The 19,320-nt window shown below is 39.5% G+C and overlaps 1 protein-coding gene across 16 annotated transcripts in view; it reads right to left on the bottom strand.

The window, feature by feature from the left end:
* The window catches only part of TRIP12 (thyroid hormone receptor interactor 12), a 75,816-nt gene that overhangs the window by 54,722 nt on the left and 1,774 nt on the right, over window positions 1-19,320 (bottom strand). For 5 of the 16 annotated variants that reach the window (XM_083847837.1, XM_083847844.1, XM_083847831.1 and 2 more), the window contains exon 1: window positions 12,256-12,337. The exons of the other annotated variants lie outside the window; for them this stretch is intronic. The gene's annotated coding sequence lies outside the window, so the exon portion shown is untranslated. Of the gene's footprint in view, window positions 1-12,255; window positions 12,338-19,320 lie in introns of those variants that run through there. 16 annotated transcript variants of the gene reach the window in all.

Here is a 19,320-nt window from a genome sequence, read left to right as displayed (position 1 = left end):
GTGCCTTCTTTAATGCTGCAGCAGCAAGCCAGTTTGTCAAAATTACAAAAGCTCAGCATCCTGAAGCCAGTATTAGGCAAAAGGAGGGAAGAAGGAAGGAAAGGCATGAGGATGTTATGTGCCTTGAAAGTCCAGGACATTTTCTTCCAGCAAGTTGCAATCTTGCCAACCAGAACTAGAGTTTAGTACATTTGTCAGAAAAAGTTAATTATAAGACTTCAGATTCATATGCCCTCGCTTTAGTGTAGTGAATTTACTTGATGAACTGTATCTGTGACAAATCTAGTCATTTAGGGTAAAAGCAACTTTCTAAATATATGCATAACGCATTTAAGAGTTGAGAGCAATTACAACCAAACCAAAGATCTTACTGCATAACGTTCAGTAACTACTAATTTGTTTCAGATCTTACTTCATTTTCAACTGATCTCATTGCTGCACCTCATTTTTGCTCACTGCACACAAGGTTCTCCTTCACCTGCAAACATCCACAACTACTTTCTTGCCTTGCAAGCAAGCACTTGCAAATACTCAATTACTTCTACCACTTCACCAGCTGACTCAAATTTAAGTAGCGTTTTTACTCCAGTTAGTTGATTTAAACCAAGTCCTGTGCAGCTGATTTTCATACAGCACTCTTCCTCACTACAGTCTCTGAATTCAGTAGTTCTCAGCTCCACCCAGCTCTTTCCACTGCAGTCCTCACCTCCAAACAAGTGAGCCTTCATGTCAAAGCTCCACACAGGCAGAAGCCCTTATTCTCAGTTTAGTAAGCTCTCATCCGTTCTCGTAGAAAGAGTTCATGGAATGACTGGGTAAAAAACAACATACTAAAGATTTCCTAGACAAATTAGTTTCTGACCACATCTCCCAAATTCTCATCATCTTTCCCTTCTGCCGGATAAGAAGTTTCTACACAATAACAAGCAAAAGAGATCTTCTCCCATGAGATTCAGTAAGGATGCTGGATTTCAACTGCATTGATGCAGAGTCTGTTATTCAGCTGCCTGAAAGCATTGGGCCTGAAGGAATGCCAAGCTTTTCTTACCCCAGCACAGAAGCAAGCAAGCTACCACTTATTTTCTTATCTGTTTTCATGTTTATGTTCTCCCCATGAAAAGCCATAAGCTGTCTACATTATTTAAAGATGCTAGAGCACACTACAGTTTACCTACTGCATTGCATCTAGTGATACAAAATTCACAAGGGGACTTTTATCAGATTAACTGCTTTTAATATAGAAATGATACAAAATTGCACTGAATGACACACAAAGTTGGATTATGTTATTTTTATATTCTCCCCTCACAACGCTAAAACCAGGAAAAAAAACAGCCCAAAACACACACACACACACCCCAGAGCAAATTCAGGAGGAGGAGAACGTTAACAGCTAAAAACATTATACAGCCTCTCAGTTCTGTAACACTACCTCAATGCAGGGAAGCCAGACAAACGACAAGGAAGTTTGTTCTTAAGAAGAACATTAGGTGCTAATGAAACAGATTTTTATACCTGCTCCAGCACAGAATTTCTACACACTGAGAAGCTGCATGACTTAAGTCAGCTCTCTTGGAAGAGATTAATAAAATATTAATGGAAGGCAAGCAGACTTTAACAACATACTAAGGCAAACTCCCATTCAGACCCGACGCCTTTTCGATACAGGGCTCAATAGCAGCCCAAGTGCCAAGTTAGAACCCCAGGAAGCCCAGGCTGGAAGTGACTTCTAGAGATGCTCTGGTCCAATCTCCTGTTGAAAGCAGGACCTAAGTCACTTTAGAGTTCCCTAACTCTGCAGATGAATAACAGTTTCTGAACCTCAGTGACAAAACAGGGAGGTCTAAGCAAGACCAGAAAGGCAAAAGGTGAATAACAAGTGATCCCCTGAAGGGAGGGGAAAGAAAGAAATCACCGATTAAATACCAAAATACCATGCCAGGTATAAGCTGTTAACTTACACAAACTGTTAGCTACAGACAGATTTTTCCAGATTGCTGACAAAAAATAGCTTCAATACAATACTCTTCCTAGATTCATTTGCAATGGAACAGTTCCTGCTAATTCAGCTGTTCTGTAATCATCCAAGTGGAAGCATTTCTCAAGCACTTCAAAAATACCTCAGTACACTAAGGAATTATGGATACTGCAGAACGCTTCTGAAATACCCGCAGGCCATAAATACACTCAAGATACAGACCCCACAGAAAAATCATAGAAGTATTAAGAGATACTCACTGTTCCACTGGCTTCACAACGCAGACAGCCATCACAAGATGAAGGTAACATTTGATTTTTGCTACATTAGAAAGCTTTTACCTACAGTCTTTCAAGACCTTAGATCTTGCCCACCAATCTAGCTGAGACAGTGGCAGCAGACAAGGCCACGTTCACAGAATCAGCAAGCAAGTTGCTGGGAGCACGAACAGATATAACCAATTTTCATGTACATCATTTTATGTACATGTCTATAATAACCAACAGAGAGATTGGGAAGAAAAAAAGAGCAAAAGAGGAAGAGAGAAAAGCTAAACATATATTCATTTGCAATCTCACAGTTCAGAATTAAGGGGAACTATACTGCTAATTGGCAGTTAGCATATTCAGTACCTCAAACTGAAGACTTACAAACTCCTAGAATAGAAAGGAACACTGAAAGTGCCTCTGAAAAGATGCATAATGCTGCTCACAAGAAGAACGCCAACGCAGTTAGGTTGGACCATATCATCCAACAGGTTATACATGCCGTGACCCCAAGCCAGCACAGCAGCATCCTTAACTCCTCACTTCTGTTAGGCAAAAGGACTGGAAGATATTGGGCAGAGCACACCAGAGCTTGAGAATATGCAGTCTGAGTAAATCAGAGATCAAGTACTGTTTAAGGCAAACTCTAAATAGACAGTATCAAACTTTCTGGAGTTGAAAAATACAGTTTTGTAACGGTGCAAAGACATGGTGATTGCAGAAGCTGAACAGTCTCCCCTGCTTCAAGCATGTCAGTTGAACTTCACGTCTGAGACCAGAGACTTTTTGCTGGGTCTGGTAGGGAAGAACAATCTGAAAATGCCTTTATGGAATAAGGTTTTAAGTATCCTCCAAGTCACTAAAGATTACTAAGACCTAGCTACAGCCACCGGTTTAGAAAGAAAACAGTGAACTGGTCTATGCTACAATCAGAACCTTTGCTAGTCCTTTTGGGCTGTCGAAAAAAACTAACACACCAAACAGGATGCTATTCTGACCTATAGGAAAGCACTGCTCCTGCTGACAGGTGGCTTCATTACCAGTCAACAGTACCAATGACTGTCTAAAGAGCCTACAGAACAAAGAGAAGCCTATGGGTGGAAGGGACAGCCACAAATAAAGCTAAAAAAATGCACCTGTTGGACAGCAGAATATTCCTATTCAGCTGCAGAGCAAAAAGGAACCTAAACCACTAATCACGTTCCTTTCTCTGTATGCTTATACAGGATACAAAGTTGAGCTCAGGTGTCTCAGGTCTGCTTGTACGGGGCTAGTGTCCCCAGCTTGTGGTACACAGGAATCCATAGTTTTTTCAGTATTGAAATGAAGCTATTTTAGCGCACTGAGAAGTTAAACCAGAACTAAATCCTGACTGAGATGCTTGAGAGCTGTTTAAGAGGCTACCTAATGCTAAGGATGTAAAAGCATTCATGTCCTATAATCTTCTGTATTCTCCTTCTCTTCTGAAAAAGAAGCTGCAGTATGAGGAAGCAAAGTAAAGGAATTACATGGAACAAACAACACTGTTCTGAAGGCATTCCTCTTCAGTTCTATCACCTTATTGCTTTGTTTGTCCTATGTTAGGGGCAGGAAGCATACAAGTTGTTTCACTCTTCATTGGATTGCATTTTGGTTCACAGAAGTATACTGGTGCCATTCAAATCTTAGATCCCTATCCAAAGGAAAAGTTAAGAAAAGTAGCATGTATTTCATTTTATTCTTTCTTTTTGACTGTTTAATGCTCTGCATCTTTCAAAAATAAGAAACTTTTTACTATCAAAATCAACTGTTCCTCTTGTTTCTGAGAGCATCATCAACGAAGTTTATTACAGAAAACAATCTCTCAATAGCTATTAACAAGGGGAGAGCACAACCTAATTCAAACTAAAATTCAAATTAAGTTGTTCTCCAAAGAAAGCAAGTTTGTTACCCTTCCATATCATCCTTTTGGCATGTCAAAACTAGTTCAACCCAAGTTTTTCATCAGTGTATTATTCAACGTGAATTCATTAACAAAGAAAAGGAATACTCTCAGCAGCAGGATGCCATGACTCAATACTTTTCATGTTTGCAACACCTGTAGCTTCTGTCTTCAGTGCCTTGATGTCTGTTTTTGTTCTATTTTTAAAATCAGCTAAAAACTAAGTTCTTCTGCATGCTTCAGCCCATACTGCAGCAGTTAATTTTTTTCTGCTCACCAATATGAAGGCTATGAAAAGCACAGGAACCCAGAAGCCTCTGGATCAATCTGCATTTGACAGAAGACCAGTCTGAACTGGATAGCTGCAAGTCAGCCAGCAACAGTGTCACTTCAAAAGAAGCCTGGAGATTTTTAAGCCACCTCAATATGAAAGATTTGTTATAACACAGGGAGAATCAGCACATGGGTACTTCAAAACTCAGCACAGAGAATGTTAACTGCAGAATACTGAACCAGTTTGTTTCTTGGTTGAGAAATCATTTCCCTTCCTTAAGGTAGCAATGGAAAAGAAGGGAAGAGTGAAGAACCTGTGCCTTCAGTGTTTCTTCTGCATACTTGGGTCAGAGCAACATTTCTCCAACAAAGCAGATCCTATAGCAAGAGCTTGACCCCACCCCTACAGGAGCCTTTAAATTACTGCTACTTACCGACAAGCTGCTGAACTGCGAAGCTTACCCTGTGAGAGTCTCAGTGTGCAATTCTGCTACCTGGCGCTCATACACGCGTGCTTTCAACTTGTTAGCAACAATGGAAGTAACTTTAATTAAAAATTAAAACAGAAGCAGCTGCAATCTCAAGGAAGAAAATAACATTTTCCAACAACCAACTTCTGCCCAAAACTCTATTTGTGTACACACAGGTTAGAAAGGTTCCACAGAGGAAACCAAGATTAGACATCTAAGTAAAGGCATTACGTAGATCTACCTTTAAAAAAGGTAAATAGGGAAGAGACTGAGTCTTCATTTCAATGGCGTTCAGCTTCAGCTGGAGGTTAGTTTACATTCAGAAATGCCTAAAGTTGAGAAGCCTGCTCACTCTTACCAGCAAGTCTTAAGACAGTTGAAAGCCAGAAAAGCTCTGTTTTCAACGGAAAGGGGCAGGGAACGTACTCACCTGTTACCTGCAAAACTAAAGTGGATCTCAGGTTTTGGCATCATCCACATATCATTTGGAGAAGTCTTGGACAGATCAGGAGGATCTTGGGAGGTGGTTGCTTTTTGGGTTTGTTTTAAAGTCACTGATATTTAGTACTGACTCAAGCTAATGTCTGCTAAGGCTTCTTTTCCAAAGCCATCTAAAGCTGATTAACTGTCCTGAACAAAGGCTTCTCTCCACCGAGCTACACAAAAAAGGTCATAGGCCTACTACATAGCAAGATTCCTACACCACGTAAGACAATTGGGGGAAGTGGTTTAATTGTGGTTTCTTGAGGAAGAAATATAATTAAAACCGATCAAGACTCCTGCTTCCTCCACATCGGATCTGCATGTGGATCTTCGACTGTCGCAAGGATACCACAATAAAAAGCAGAGGGATTTTAAGAAGTTTAAGGTTTCTAAGCCAGGTAGCACTCAAAGCAAGGAGGGGGGAATTGTGTCACAAGTACATTTTCCCAACCCAGGAAAAACAGTTTTATACATTAACATCATAATTTTTAGCAACGTAGTTAGTGAGCTGCAAAACTTTTACCATACTACCACACAACTGTATAAAATCATGAACCAAACAACCTAACTTACACACACAGAAGAGAAGTTATGCTTAAAACTGAGCAAATGGAAGGCACACCCAGGGCAACACCTGCTAGATTGAGGATTAAGCTGTCTTTAATCCTATCAATGATAGGATCAGGACTTTATTATGCTCAGAGCTATTCTTTCACAGGAACTGCACACAAGAACATACAATATTAGCTTACACATTTGCATTTTAGGAATGTTCCAACCTTTGCAGTAAGAGAAAAATAGTTGTCAAAATCCTGAGTACCAGGCTTTAAGCAAGAATCAAACACTTTGTGGTACACTTCACCTATGAGACTACCTTCCCCCTGAGCATGCACACCTTCTCATTACTCAATGAACACCATGCGTTAGAGGAACAAGGTATTGTACATTTGGATTACAAAGAATGTGAAAGGCACGTGCATCCAGAGAGACTGAACTGAGATGCTGAACTTGAGCACGTTTAAATATTAGAAGTCTAATACTTTTTAGCAGGATGCCAGACTTAGTTTTAACTTTAAACTAGACAAGAACACATCACCTTCCCCCCCCCCCCCCCCCCCCCAAACACAGAAGAATCACCAACTCCCCTCTTCTTTCCCATGTGTAAGAGCCACCAGCCCTTTTCTCTGCTTTACCTTACCAATGGTAAGGTAAAATAAGGTACAGTGGAGGTAATTCTTACCCTTACTCTCCAAGGCTACCTGCCCACTTTCCTTGCCCAAACAAGGCCCACAACTACACCTATTTTTTTACAGTTCACTAGATTAACAACTTGACAAAAAGTGAAGTATTTATAAATGTGGGGTCACAGCTTGGTCGGGTTTGCCAGAGCCCAAATACCTTCCTAATGGTGTTTCCGAGTTGGAAGAAAGCCTTCTTACTGCCTGCAAGAAGGCAATCCAATAGATGCCACCCAAATCTGCCCAATGCTCTTTAGTTACCTTCCAGCTCAACTCCTGCTCTCCGATGTACTCCAATGTACTGGAAAGATTCACAGACTGTCAGTAATACTGAACAGAGATCAGAGGAACAAAGTTTCTCCACAGCTCCCTGATACTTACGAAAGAATAAGCAGGCCCTCTACAGTTTTATCTTTAGACCAAGATGATTATTTCTGAGCCAGATATTATAATAAGCCTTTGCTTCTGCAATTTGCTCTGTGACCCCATCAGAATACTGAACAGTTGCCTCCTATACAGGTGACCTTTTATCCTACATTAACACCGAACTATACCTTACAAGTAAAGCTACAACTTACCCCCACCTCACCCAGATCCAAAAGAAAAAACAGTACTGGTATTGACCTTGTCTAGAACTGGAATAGAACATGGTGAGGAAGAAAAAGACAAGGCTTAATTAGTGTGTGTGTACAAAGACTAAGTACTTGGCTCCAAAGCTATGCATCCATCTTGGTAGGCACCTGAAAGATTTTTGAAAATGTGAAAAAAGCCCATACTGTCAAGATGGCACTGAATTCAAAAGCAAGCTTCACTTCTCAACTTCTGTGCAAGATGTCTTTTTTCTTTAAAAAAATCCACAAAGCACCCATGCAGCTTTGTAACTATTCCACATCCTTCTCCTCTTTACTATTATTTTTTACACCCTTTAATAAAATGCACTTGCAGGGGACACTCAAGGCAAACAAAAGGATATTTAGCTGAAGAGGGCTGCTTCATCACAATGCAAGATAGAACACCTCCTGACAACACTTGAGAAAAAAAAAACACAGGGAATTGACTGACTTCAGGGAAGGATTAAAGAACAAACATGCATCAGACAGGCTTGTGAAGGAACAGGAAAAATACCTGCAGGCCCAGAAGCAAGTACAGTTTCTTCCTTCCCTCTGCACAGTATCTTATCATATTAAAAGCAAAATTTAGTTATTTCCTAAAGGCTGCAGCCTCTCCTTATCCTACATCTGTTTTGCTAATCAAAGATATTCAGCTAGCAACATGCACATCCACATCCCACATATGATTAAGGAGCAATGAAGTGTTCTAGTAATCATGGTAGCTTTACTACCTTTATTTCCTCACTTCAAGTCTTCAAAGTAATTAGTCCCAGCATCTCCAACACCCATTTGCTACCAAAGATGCTGAATTAATTGAACTCACTTTGGATCTATCCTTCTATGGTGTCTAAACTTCACTGGTATCTTTTCTTTGTATTTGAAGGCTTCCCTGGCAGAACAGTCTTGGGACACAGATACTATGTGCTGCATTTGAGAACAGCCTAGTACAGCCATGAACTACTTACACAGAACTAAAGCAGTTTGAAAACAGTGCCCACTGAAGTTGCAGTATTAATTAATAACTACTTAGAACTATTTAATAGCACATCTATTTTAACTTGTTAGAAGAAGGGGTATTGCATAAAGCTTCTGATTTATTTTTTTTCCCATCAACAGCCTGCTGCTGCAGTTTCAAATATCAGGGCTAGCATATGCCATCACCATATACTAGTATGACAATACTCATTACATTAAACAGCTGCATGATAGAGTTTCAGGGGAGGGAGTGCTTTTTTTTTTTTTAAGAAAAGCTTCAGACCTAGTATAACATTGTGCATTTGATAACCAACACTTTCCTAACTAAAAGGACACGATAAGTTTTCAGTACACATTCAAGTATGACAGAATCTGAGCAAAACGCAGATGTATTTTTTTTAAAATATCTCTATTAACACTAAGCTCAATAGTAATTACGCTGAATCCCACTTCCAATACTCTTCATATACAACTTAACTTACCATTGAAGTCACCATACAGACTACAGAGAGAAAACAAAACAGACATTAGGGCACTGGAGCTGTCATCGTGCAGTTTTGCAGCGGGACTCCACTCGGTGTTCCAAAGAACCAGTACTGAGGGGAGGTAAAAACCCAACCATAGCTCTTGGGAGACATCTTAGTGAACATGGTCACCTTAATGAGCTAGAATTAAGTCAGTTCCTCTCACCCAAAAACTAAGTAAAAGTCTTACGTACTTGACAGAAGATGCTCTCTGACTACGCGTATTTATCCAAAGCTGCTGCCTTGGAGTATGTCATTACTTCAAGTCCCTGCTCTTACACAAACACCTCAGAAAGTACGGGGATAAGGTACAATTACCGGTCTCACTCTAATGCGTGCACAGGCTGATTTCATGTTGAATTGGGTGTATCAAACTTTAGGAGCTAGGTCAAAATACAGATGACTCCATCTGTACAAATTCATATTACCAGGTCTCATCAATAAAACCTTCCAAATTCTGCTGAAACAACCTGAAATTAGATCACCTTCTCCACCACCACAAATGGTGGCTCAATCTATGCAAGCAGAAAGAATAATGCAGCTTAGCTGATAGCCAGTCACAAATACATAAGCTGAAATTCCTTCCACCTCAGAGCTGGGCCACCAACAACCCCACCCTCCCCAGTGCCATGGCAAACATCAGAATAGGTGCAACTCAAGTCTGATGCCATAACCCGGAATACTATTAGCAAGCAACCGACTACCTCAATTTTGGATGCACCCCTACTTACTTTACATACCCATTTAAATCACTATATTCTACTACAAGTTGAGCTTCTGCTGGTAGCTGCTACAGATCTGGACTTGCACTTGTCACTTTCTGCTTTTCATCGTCAATGAAAAGATCAAACCCTTCTGAAGTAAGCATGGGGCTTTTTTTTGACTGTGTTAGCTTTGCTATTTGATACTTCTTTTGTGTTTTCTGTTCATTTTTTAGAAAAGGTTAGATCATGTGTAACACAAACACAGTGCTGGTGCTTGGAAGCCCCTACATCTAATACCAACTCTCTGAGATTCAGGGGAAATTCAATAGTTTCATAGAGTATCCCGAGTTGGAAGGGACCCATAAGGATCAAGTCCAACTCATATATCTTTTTTGCATCTTTTTTACTTGTCGCACTCAGTCATCTCCGAGCAGCATTCATGAAAGTGGGCACAAAACACTAGGTCCTTCAACGCCTCACCACAACTGTTCAAAACTTAAACGTGGCAGGCGAGTATCTTTCAGATACCTTCCCTCAAGGGAACTAAGTGTAGAGAACCCTGTGCAAGCTACTAGCATTGATGGCACAGATATAATATTTATGACAACATGGCCAGAGTCAGTGGCATAACATACTATCACATTTGGTTTTTCTCTTCCTCTTTGCCTTTAGCTGCCAACAAGGTATTTTAGGCTAAAAATAAGGCATTTAAAGCACCTTCAACCAAAAATGATCCAGAAACACAATAAAGAATCATCATCCCCCTAGCTTTAAATACAAAAGAAAAAGCCAAACCACTTTAAAAAGAGATCCCATTAGTGTTGACAGTATTTCCAGGAATAGGCACTCCCCTTTTCTGAGCAGCTAAGATTTAAGACTGGTTCTTTCAAATACTTTCCGCAGGACAGCTTACCTTCCTCTACCTTCCTTCTCTTCGTCATTAGCAGCATGAAATTTTATTTGTTTACTCCGTGAAAGCAGGTAGACACATTCTCACTGAACCAGAGTTTAGCAAGAGTCCAAGTGTCCTTTGATGAGGACTATCAAACTACAGCTTTCCACCCGTCAGTTCCAAAGCTGTCTGTTACAGCAAGCAGACTACAGAGAGAAAGAATAATTACCTAATGCATTGTAGTTCCTTCTGTCATAGGTAGCCTCAATATACTCATATGCTGCTACTAGGTTGGAAACCCAAAGCTGAATACGCCACTGGAAATCAGTTTTTGTAAGTTACAGATGCTTAAATATTTTTAACATCTGAAGGCAGGCAATAACCTTAAATTTGTGATGCACTTAAGTCTTGAACTATTATTTCAGCAGTGACAAGGTAACTTCAAATTCCAGAAATAAGATTTTTTGGAAGGAGAACTCTTGCTACTATTTCCACGCTTAGGGAAGAGAGGTCACACACTACTTTAGTTGTTTTGTTGAATCCAAAACTATTTAAACAGCCATTCACTTAAGTAACATCCAAATAGAATACAACACAAAATGAGTTTAGCAGAAAGTATCTGTAATGATGAGCAGAGTATTATCCACAGAAGGAAACCATGAAATAAGATGAAAGCTTTATAACTGTTACAGTCTATGCTTATTTCAACATAATCATATTACCGATGCGGTTACCTAAAGCCAGATCTGTTCCCTTGTAACTTTTTTCCAAAACCATCAAAAATTGTAAAATTCCCCCCACTTCTTCCCTCACCTAAAATACTAATCATGTTAGAATAATTTATTCTTCCATGTTTTTGACACAAGATACCTGCAATACAATGAAGTGCAATAATACCAAGCAACATGGAGATCCCATACCCAAGTACTAAAACCCGAAGTTTTACTATAAGCCAAGACCTTGTCAGCTGAACTAAGCATTACTCCATGTTCCAGTTACTCACAGACTGATATGGCGAGTATTTGGGGGACAGGCTGGGAAGGTAACAATACTTCAGTACACACAGTAACAGAGTAACTGATGAACCTCTAGTGCTTTTGCACAAAGCATTTATCTGTAATCTCTATCCCGTCACAGTTGGCCTTGGTCAAGAGAGAGGAATTCCAGTTCAAAGAACAGAAAAATGCTCTTACAGGAGATGACTAAAAGCCTGTATTATTTAGCCTGGCAACATCAAGGTTATAAATGCCTTCTATAAGGGCCAAGGGTAAGACACCATGAGAAGAAAGTTACTTAAAATGAGAGTACAGTACTAAAATAGTTAGCAGGCAGAATAAAGCTATGAAAACTTTCACACTGGAAGCTGCGCAATACTTAAATTCAATAAAAGGCATGCCGAAAGAATCTTCCAGGAGAACTGAAGAATTAAAAAAGCAAGTATAAAAACAAAACTAACATGGGCACTTAATTGCTTTTTAGACACTTGCAAGCCGAAGATTTACGCGATGTACAAACAGCATTAGCAGATTACACTTTTGACATTAAGAAGTCCCTTACTAAGCTTATTCCTAGGCAGCAGTACTTCACTGTCCTGACATGCAACTTACGAATGCCAAGTTCTGTAGGCCAACCAACAGAAACAAGATGCTAGTGCTGCTTGGGACTGAGACACTTGGGGCAAGCAGTAAAGAGGTCACAGATGACAGTGGGAAGAAGCAAGCCTTTACTGTCTGCAGTCTGAAGTTTTCCTTGCCCTGTCCCATGGTACTACCGAGAATAAACTATGTGGTAACTAAGGGAAGAGAACTTGTACCCACACCTTCTGCTCGGGTGGGAGCAGGCAGAAGATAGCTCTCCACAAAGCAAGTTATTGCACTATAAGCAGAGACTTCTAGGATTTAAAAATAAAAAGCCACAAACCATACTCCACACTTTTGGATAGGGTTATTCCATGCAGAGGTTGTTTATCCAGCTTGATCCTCCTCTTGCTGTGTCACTCTGTGCCCATATGTTCAAGTTTGATATCTCCCAGATGTAGGGAGGGGTGGGGTCGGAATAGTGCCAGAAGTTGATACATTCAGAAAACCAAACCAACTACTCTTTTTTTTTTTTTTTGGCAAGAGCTCCTTACAGAACTAGCAGACTAAAACACGGGAGCACTATGAGAGGTTAACACAGATTTTGCAATGGAGTTATTAAACATTTAAGACAACTTATTTCCGAATGGGTTACAAAACAAAGATGGACAAAACATCACCTTAACTCTGCTGATAGAGCAATTTCCAGTATCACCTACTATCTAGTTTTGATTTGCCATCTTACCGCACTGGCTTTCCAAAGAGCCTGTCATGATTTTGTTAAATGAAACCAACACAAACCTAAAAATCTGTTCGGAAGAAACCATTTCTTAGTTGAAGGGGAATAGCTTTTAGATGACAACAACTGTCAGACACATTCAGCAATTTTGTGATGCGTAGCAACCCACTGCGCTTACTGCTGATTAACTTTTTAAAATACTCCAACACTGCTATAGTAAGATTAAATTCATTCACATTAATAGTACATGTGAGATCTAACAGGGTTTGCAGTAATTTTAAGTGGGAATGAAACTGCAACAAATAAAAAAAAGCAACAAGGAAACAGCACACACAGGAGCCCGGCAAGCTTAGGACAATCAAACTACTAAGAACAAGTCGAGGGAACTGATGAAGTGGTTCTGGTGACACTGCAGATACTGCCAGCAGGAATCATGGTTAGAATTTGTAAAGATCCCAGCTGTCTCAACATGATAGAAACCCTGACTTCACCTGAACAAAATACACGGAGTAGAGTTTTGAGAAGTAGACGATGCAGCTACATTAAACTTATCCACTGGGTTCAGTTACCTAACAGGAATTTACCTTTAAAGCTACACAAGTAGTCTGAGCAGCTTTTGACTAAGTCTATCACAGAGGAAAGCCTGATGTACCCAGGCAACATACTTTACTCCAAACAACCTCTGGAAGCAATAAAGCATAGCAACAAATATATTCACTGTATTGTATTTTGACACAGATTGAAATTACTGATTGTCACTTCAGTCAAGTCTCATAGGCAACAGCAACATTAATTCTAAGTGTGCTCTCAAGAAGTAACTCATTACTGAAGTTGTATTTACCTCATGTTTCCAAATTTATACTTCTCAGATTCTACCTTACTTGAACACATCTGCACACAGCAAAGGCAGAGCCTTCAGTGCCCATTCTGTTCCAGCTCCAGCTTGGTTTCAGCAGTATGTTAAGAATCCCTGTGCTATTAAAAAATAGTAAGAGGGTGTTTTTTTCTACTTTGACCATAGTGCTCAAGTGTTTAAACATGAATGAAAGGCATTTAAAGGGGGTACCATTCCTTCACATACTAAATTCCACAACATTCATCTCTCCTCTTCACAGTTAACCTGAAGAGAACTCCATTTCCATTCTCTCAATTAAGTACTGCGATTTCCAGATTAAGCCATACAATGACATTTCTCTTAACAGCGCTTCTTTCAGTTGTAGTTCAAGTGTTGATGGAAGTTTTGAGCTGGCGTCTTCGGTCAACAGCCTAGTATAAAACGTGGCTAGGACCTACACTGAGCTGCGAGTCTACAAATAATTGAGGTAAATGAGAAATAGGGAGGATGCAGCAGTACTATTTCAACTTTAAAGTTGCCATACAAGAGATCTGAAGAAAGCATACTTGCTATCTTTTTTTTTTGGCAAATAATTTTATTTGTTCTTCTGCCAAGCTTTTGGTAAGAGGGGAAGGGAACAAAACTGATGCCTTTAATCCTTATCCATAACCTTATGTTATAATAACGGCTTTCATTCTTATTACTACTACTTTAGTGCAGAAAGCTGACTGTCTCCTGAAAACCACCACGGTAAGATATGGCAACACGCATGCTCATTAAATAAACACGCAAAAGACAGAACACAGGTCATCTTTAAAGCACTGCTTTTGACACTTGGAATCCTGACTGAAATTTTGCCAAGGCCACGCAGCTTCCACCGCTTCCTTTAAGTGACAATCAGTGAAAGTGGCAGTCTCCCCTCAAGTTCTGATTTAACTCCAGGTTGCATTTTAACGTACGCCAATGAAATCTATGCCCTTTTTGTTGCTTGAATCGATTTAAGTAACACCAGCAGTCAAAACAAAGGCCTGAAACCTACCTATACAACATCTTTTCAGGTACCGTTCACCCCAGCTCAGCCACGCAGACTACGACTGCCTGCAAGCTCCCATTCAAGCTGGTGGCTTCCCACCTCTCCCCCACCCCCCTCAGGATGGACGAGTTCATCAAGTTGCTATACCTGGAAGAGCTGTAAAGGTCAAATAAGTGAAGTCTTAATCAGAAATCATGGCTCCCACTCAGTATCTTGATTATAACCGAGCTTATCATCAAAATAAAGCGGAAGAGAAAATTCATCCCGTAAGGCTGAGTTCCAAGCCTGTATTCAGCAGACAGCCTATTTCTTCATGAGTTCTCTTTAAATGCATTGCCCCACTTCAGCTGTGACCAGAAGGTTCAGTTGCAGTGCACACACCTTCCTAAGAGCAGGAAGGGACACTCTTTATACTGAATAAGTTTAATTACAGAAGGGATTTGACAACACAAACATGGAAAAAAAAATGTCATCTTCTAGCCCTGCTGTTAACTGCATCTTACATTGTTATTTGATCCAAAAGTAGACATCTACCACAGAGTCATATTCTACAAATGTGTATGACATGAAGGCAGCAGTCCTCACTAACTCCAGGAGTTTGAGTAAGCGTTCATTATTCCACCATCACTAACACTTAATGCAAGGCCCTGATGCGTGGTGTTAGAGGCAGTGGGGGCAAAACCACGACACCTACATTGCTCCTAAAAAAAGATCCATTCTCAACTAAAAAGATACTACATACGTATTTTTGATTTCCACGTTCATTCACCTGTGCTTGGTCTTTGTGCTTGTATATTTAACCAGCCCTGGACTAAAAGAGGAGGTGCAGACCAGACTCCAATCACATGAAAGCCCATGGCACAGAGAGATCTTCTCATATCATATATATGGATAGATAAGACAAGTCATAACAAGCTCACAGGGAAGCAAGTAAGACAGAAGTTAGACACAGAGAAAGAAGAACAGTACAAGCACGCATGATTTCTAAAGAGCAAAGATAGCAAAAGGCTAGACCTAGTTACCCTGGAGCAGACCTATGTACTAGATTACCTAGGAAGCTTTATCCAAGGCCTATTTTTCCTAATGGTTTTACATTTAGTAACTAACCCTAAGGTGTAATCAACGTACAAATTCTCCATTACAGTTACAGCTCTGCTTTAATAACGATATTAACCACGTTTTCAAAACAGAGTAGTAGTCAGCCACAAACCTAAAGGAGATGCACAGTAATGCCTGTCTCATAACTAGTCAGCCTTCTAGAAGTTTAACACCTTTGCCTCCAAATAATATACGCACATCAGAAAATAGTATCTTTGAACCTCCCACTTTTACAAAAGCCTAGCAAGTATTTGCCTTTCTTTACACTAAGTTTACTTACTTGGATGTTAGGCAATAAAGTAATGGTCATCAATAACAAGTTATTCTGAATGGAGAAAAAACAAAATATACCTTGCTTCTCAGAGCTTAAAGAAAGCCCTCTTGTTCAACAAGTACAAATAGCAGGGAACTCAGCTTCCATTTTGAAATACCAAATTGCTCCCTACAACACAAGGTTCACATTCCAGGAGATGACTCAGTCCCTTCATACCTTTTAAGAAGGTCAGATCTTGGCAGTTTATCATGCACTTCATGGTAGCCAACATCACAAAGCTGACCAATCCATTCAGAAAACACTGAGAAATATGTGGTTTTTCACCCCCCTTCTGTGACACAGCACCATACTGCTACACATTATGGAATCCTTCCAGAATCCACCTCTTTTTTTTCTTTCCTTTTTTTAATCACTCAAGAAGATGTTTAATCACTCAAGAAGAAATTTTTATCGGTTTGCTGATCAATTAAAACCTATTCATTCAAAAGTAGAAAAAGCCAAGTAGGAGCAGGACCAAGTGACCTCCGGAAGTCCTTTCTAAACTAGCATATTCTATGAATAATGGCAAGAAAGCCTTTCTTTGATCAGCTGAAGGCAAGTATGACTTGAAAACCACAGATAGTACTAGATCCCTGATGAACACCTTGTTGATACACACCTAACTTTTCCAGTTTTCCCTATGCAAGTCTTCACTTCGAAAGTAGACTGTTACTCTCATACACAGCAGTTTTCTGCCACATTTGTACCGAGTACGTTCGTGAGTCAAGTAAGACTGGCAACAGCCAGTACATTGCAAGACAAGCCTTTTTACAGAGTGCGAGTAAACAGATTGGTTGTGTGCGCTCAAACCCTGGCTGCCAGACAGAATTAAAAGGGAATATGATTGCGTATTTACACGGTTAGATTCTACCAACTTGATGAGAAAGATTTTCTCACAAGGGAGGATTTGGAGAACAATTGCTCCTCAAAACTAACCTTCAGAGTAAAGTAACCATCACCAGACTTGGAAAGCATCCAATGGTTGCTAGTTGATTTAGGTTGTTTTTCACACTGACTAGGTATCACATGCAGCTAGAAATCTTCCATTCATACAAGATCGCTGAATTCACATTTTATGTTCAATTACTTTGTTTAAAAGACATCCTGAACCAAACGGCTACATGTAAGTATTTGGTCACATTCAGATGCTCGATTACCAGTGAGAAGCGTGAAGATGGTTTAGCTCCTTGAGAAACATTATTTCATGTAAATTGAAAAAAATATCATGAGGAAAGAGTTAATGCAACTTTGTATTCTGGTTACCAGCCTCATGGCCTAAATTAAAACTATACCATGGAAGCACTCTAGGAAATTGGTTCATATACTACCATAAGCCTGTTCTGATACTGTGTATAGATTAAAGTATTAAGATCAAATTCACAGTAAACATTACTACTTTGGGAAAGTAAATCCACTGACCCAAAGGTAACCTGTTATCCTACTGCCAAGAAATTCAGACATATTACTACCTTCACAGTCAGTACTGAATTGGGCGGTGACAGCCTGATGAGAAGTTTCCAATACTATGAATTTGTCATAGAGTCCACAAAATACTTTATAGGGAGTGTTACTAATTTTACAGGTGATGAACAGGACATAGATCATCAGACCAGCCAATGGAAGATCCCAGAAATATTCCAGGTCCAAGTTCTTGACAATAGGATAGTATACCACATTGAACAACTTTGGGATTTGATTATACATTGTCACAATAATTTAGTATCGCGTGATAGGGGACAGACCTGTGACCATAAGCGTTCTATGTGCTGCTTACTAATTAGCTAGTTAGAAAATGTAGCTTAGCCTGAAGAACTAACACAGATAGTTCTGAGATTCACTTACACTGAAAAATAAGTACAAACACGCAGGTTAGTCCAACAGTTTTCCTACTCAAGCTTCAGCTTCACTGCTGAGCAGCAAAAAGGATTTAGTCAGGTTATCTTACTGGATTGTCTCAAACTAATTAACTACTTATCAGTAATCTTAAAAACTCAAGAAAACTCATCACAGCTTCGTGCATGAAATTAAAGTCAACTATATTAGGTCCCTAAGAAAATGCTATACTAGCAATGCAGAGTCCTTGTCGCCCATAGTTTTGGGCCTCAAATTTTGTAAATATAGAAAAAAAATCATGGTGAGGACTTGTTCTTATAAAATCATTCCATCTTAGGTTTGAAGACAGTCAAAATACAATATAAAAAGAAAAACAAAGAAAATGAACTTGTGCATGACTCCTGATCAAGAATGACAGCTGCAATCAGCCATTTACTGGGAAGATACAGGTTATTTCCCTACTGGTCACTGGCCAGAAGAACTTTTGCAAGCCACAAAAAGACTCCATTTTCCTAAGCCTCTTACTCAACACAGCAGCACTCCTGCTGAAGTAGATCTGCTGTATTAATAAGCAGTAATGCCACACCATGGATGACCTACAATTTCTCTACTAACACTAAGGCCTGTTTAGACTCCTACCTATGGAGCCATCTGGAGACTGGAGAACATGCAGACTCAAAAATCATCAAGACAAGCTTACTCCCAGCTTTTTTTTTTTTTATAAATTCTAGGAGTGAAAAAAAAATCAGACAACCTGTATTTCTAACACAAGAGACACTGAACAACAAATGCTTTAGGAAAAGCCTTCCATTAAGATCAAAACCAGAAAACTACTCTATATATACACAGCTGAGCCATTCACAATAAGCTACATTTTACAAACGTAGAAACTATGACAAGCTGAAGACATGTAAGCTTGTAAGAACTACTAGAATTGTTATTTACAGTGTTTACTCACCAGAACCCTGCTTTTAAGCATCTTAGTTCAGTGTTAAAATATTAGCTGCGGAAACTGAAATACTAATATTTTCCTGAATATATTTAATCCCTATTAATATTTATTAGATAGGCTACCAAGCAAGAAAAAGGTATACAGTTGTTTTCCAAGTACTGCCTTCATGTTGATTATATTTGCATATGCAAATATTTTAAAAAAATTTAAGCATAATGAAAAAAACAAATATGTTTGAGGAGAAACTAAATACCAAAAAAAAAAACACTCCAGGGTTAAATGTACAGTCTTGGGGTGGGGGGGGAAGAGAGAGAACTGCAAAGAGTATAGAGCAGAGATAAACAGAAGCAATCACAGCAACACTTGCTTCTCAAGTCTTTCTTTTAAAGAAAGCACCTCCACAGTGACAGTTCCCCTAAGAAGAGCTTGCAAAATTAATTTAAATTTAAATCATTAGAATACCTCTTCTTCCCAATTATGAAGGATGTACTCCATATTTGTCAGGTGGTAACTAATTAACTCCTCTTTCTGACAACCTTTAAAGCACCAGGAAGCTCAATACTGATCATACACAATACACAAACTGGGGAACTTATCCCGTTTGA

This window comes from Anser anser (genome assembly GCF_964211835.1).
Source record: "Anser anser genome assembly, chromosome: 9".
Classification (NCBI taxonomy): Eukaryota; Metazoa; Chordata; class Aves; order Anseriformes; family Anatidae; genus Anser; species Anser anser.
The sequence above is the reverse complement of the archived record's forward strand: the minus strand, read 5'-3'. Positions and strand labels throughout refer to the sequence as shown.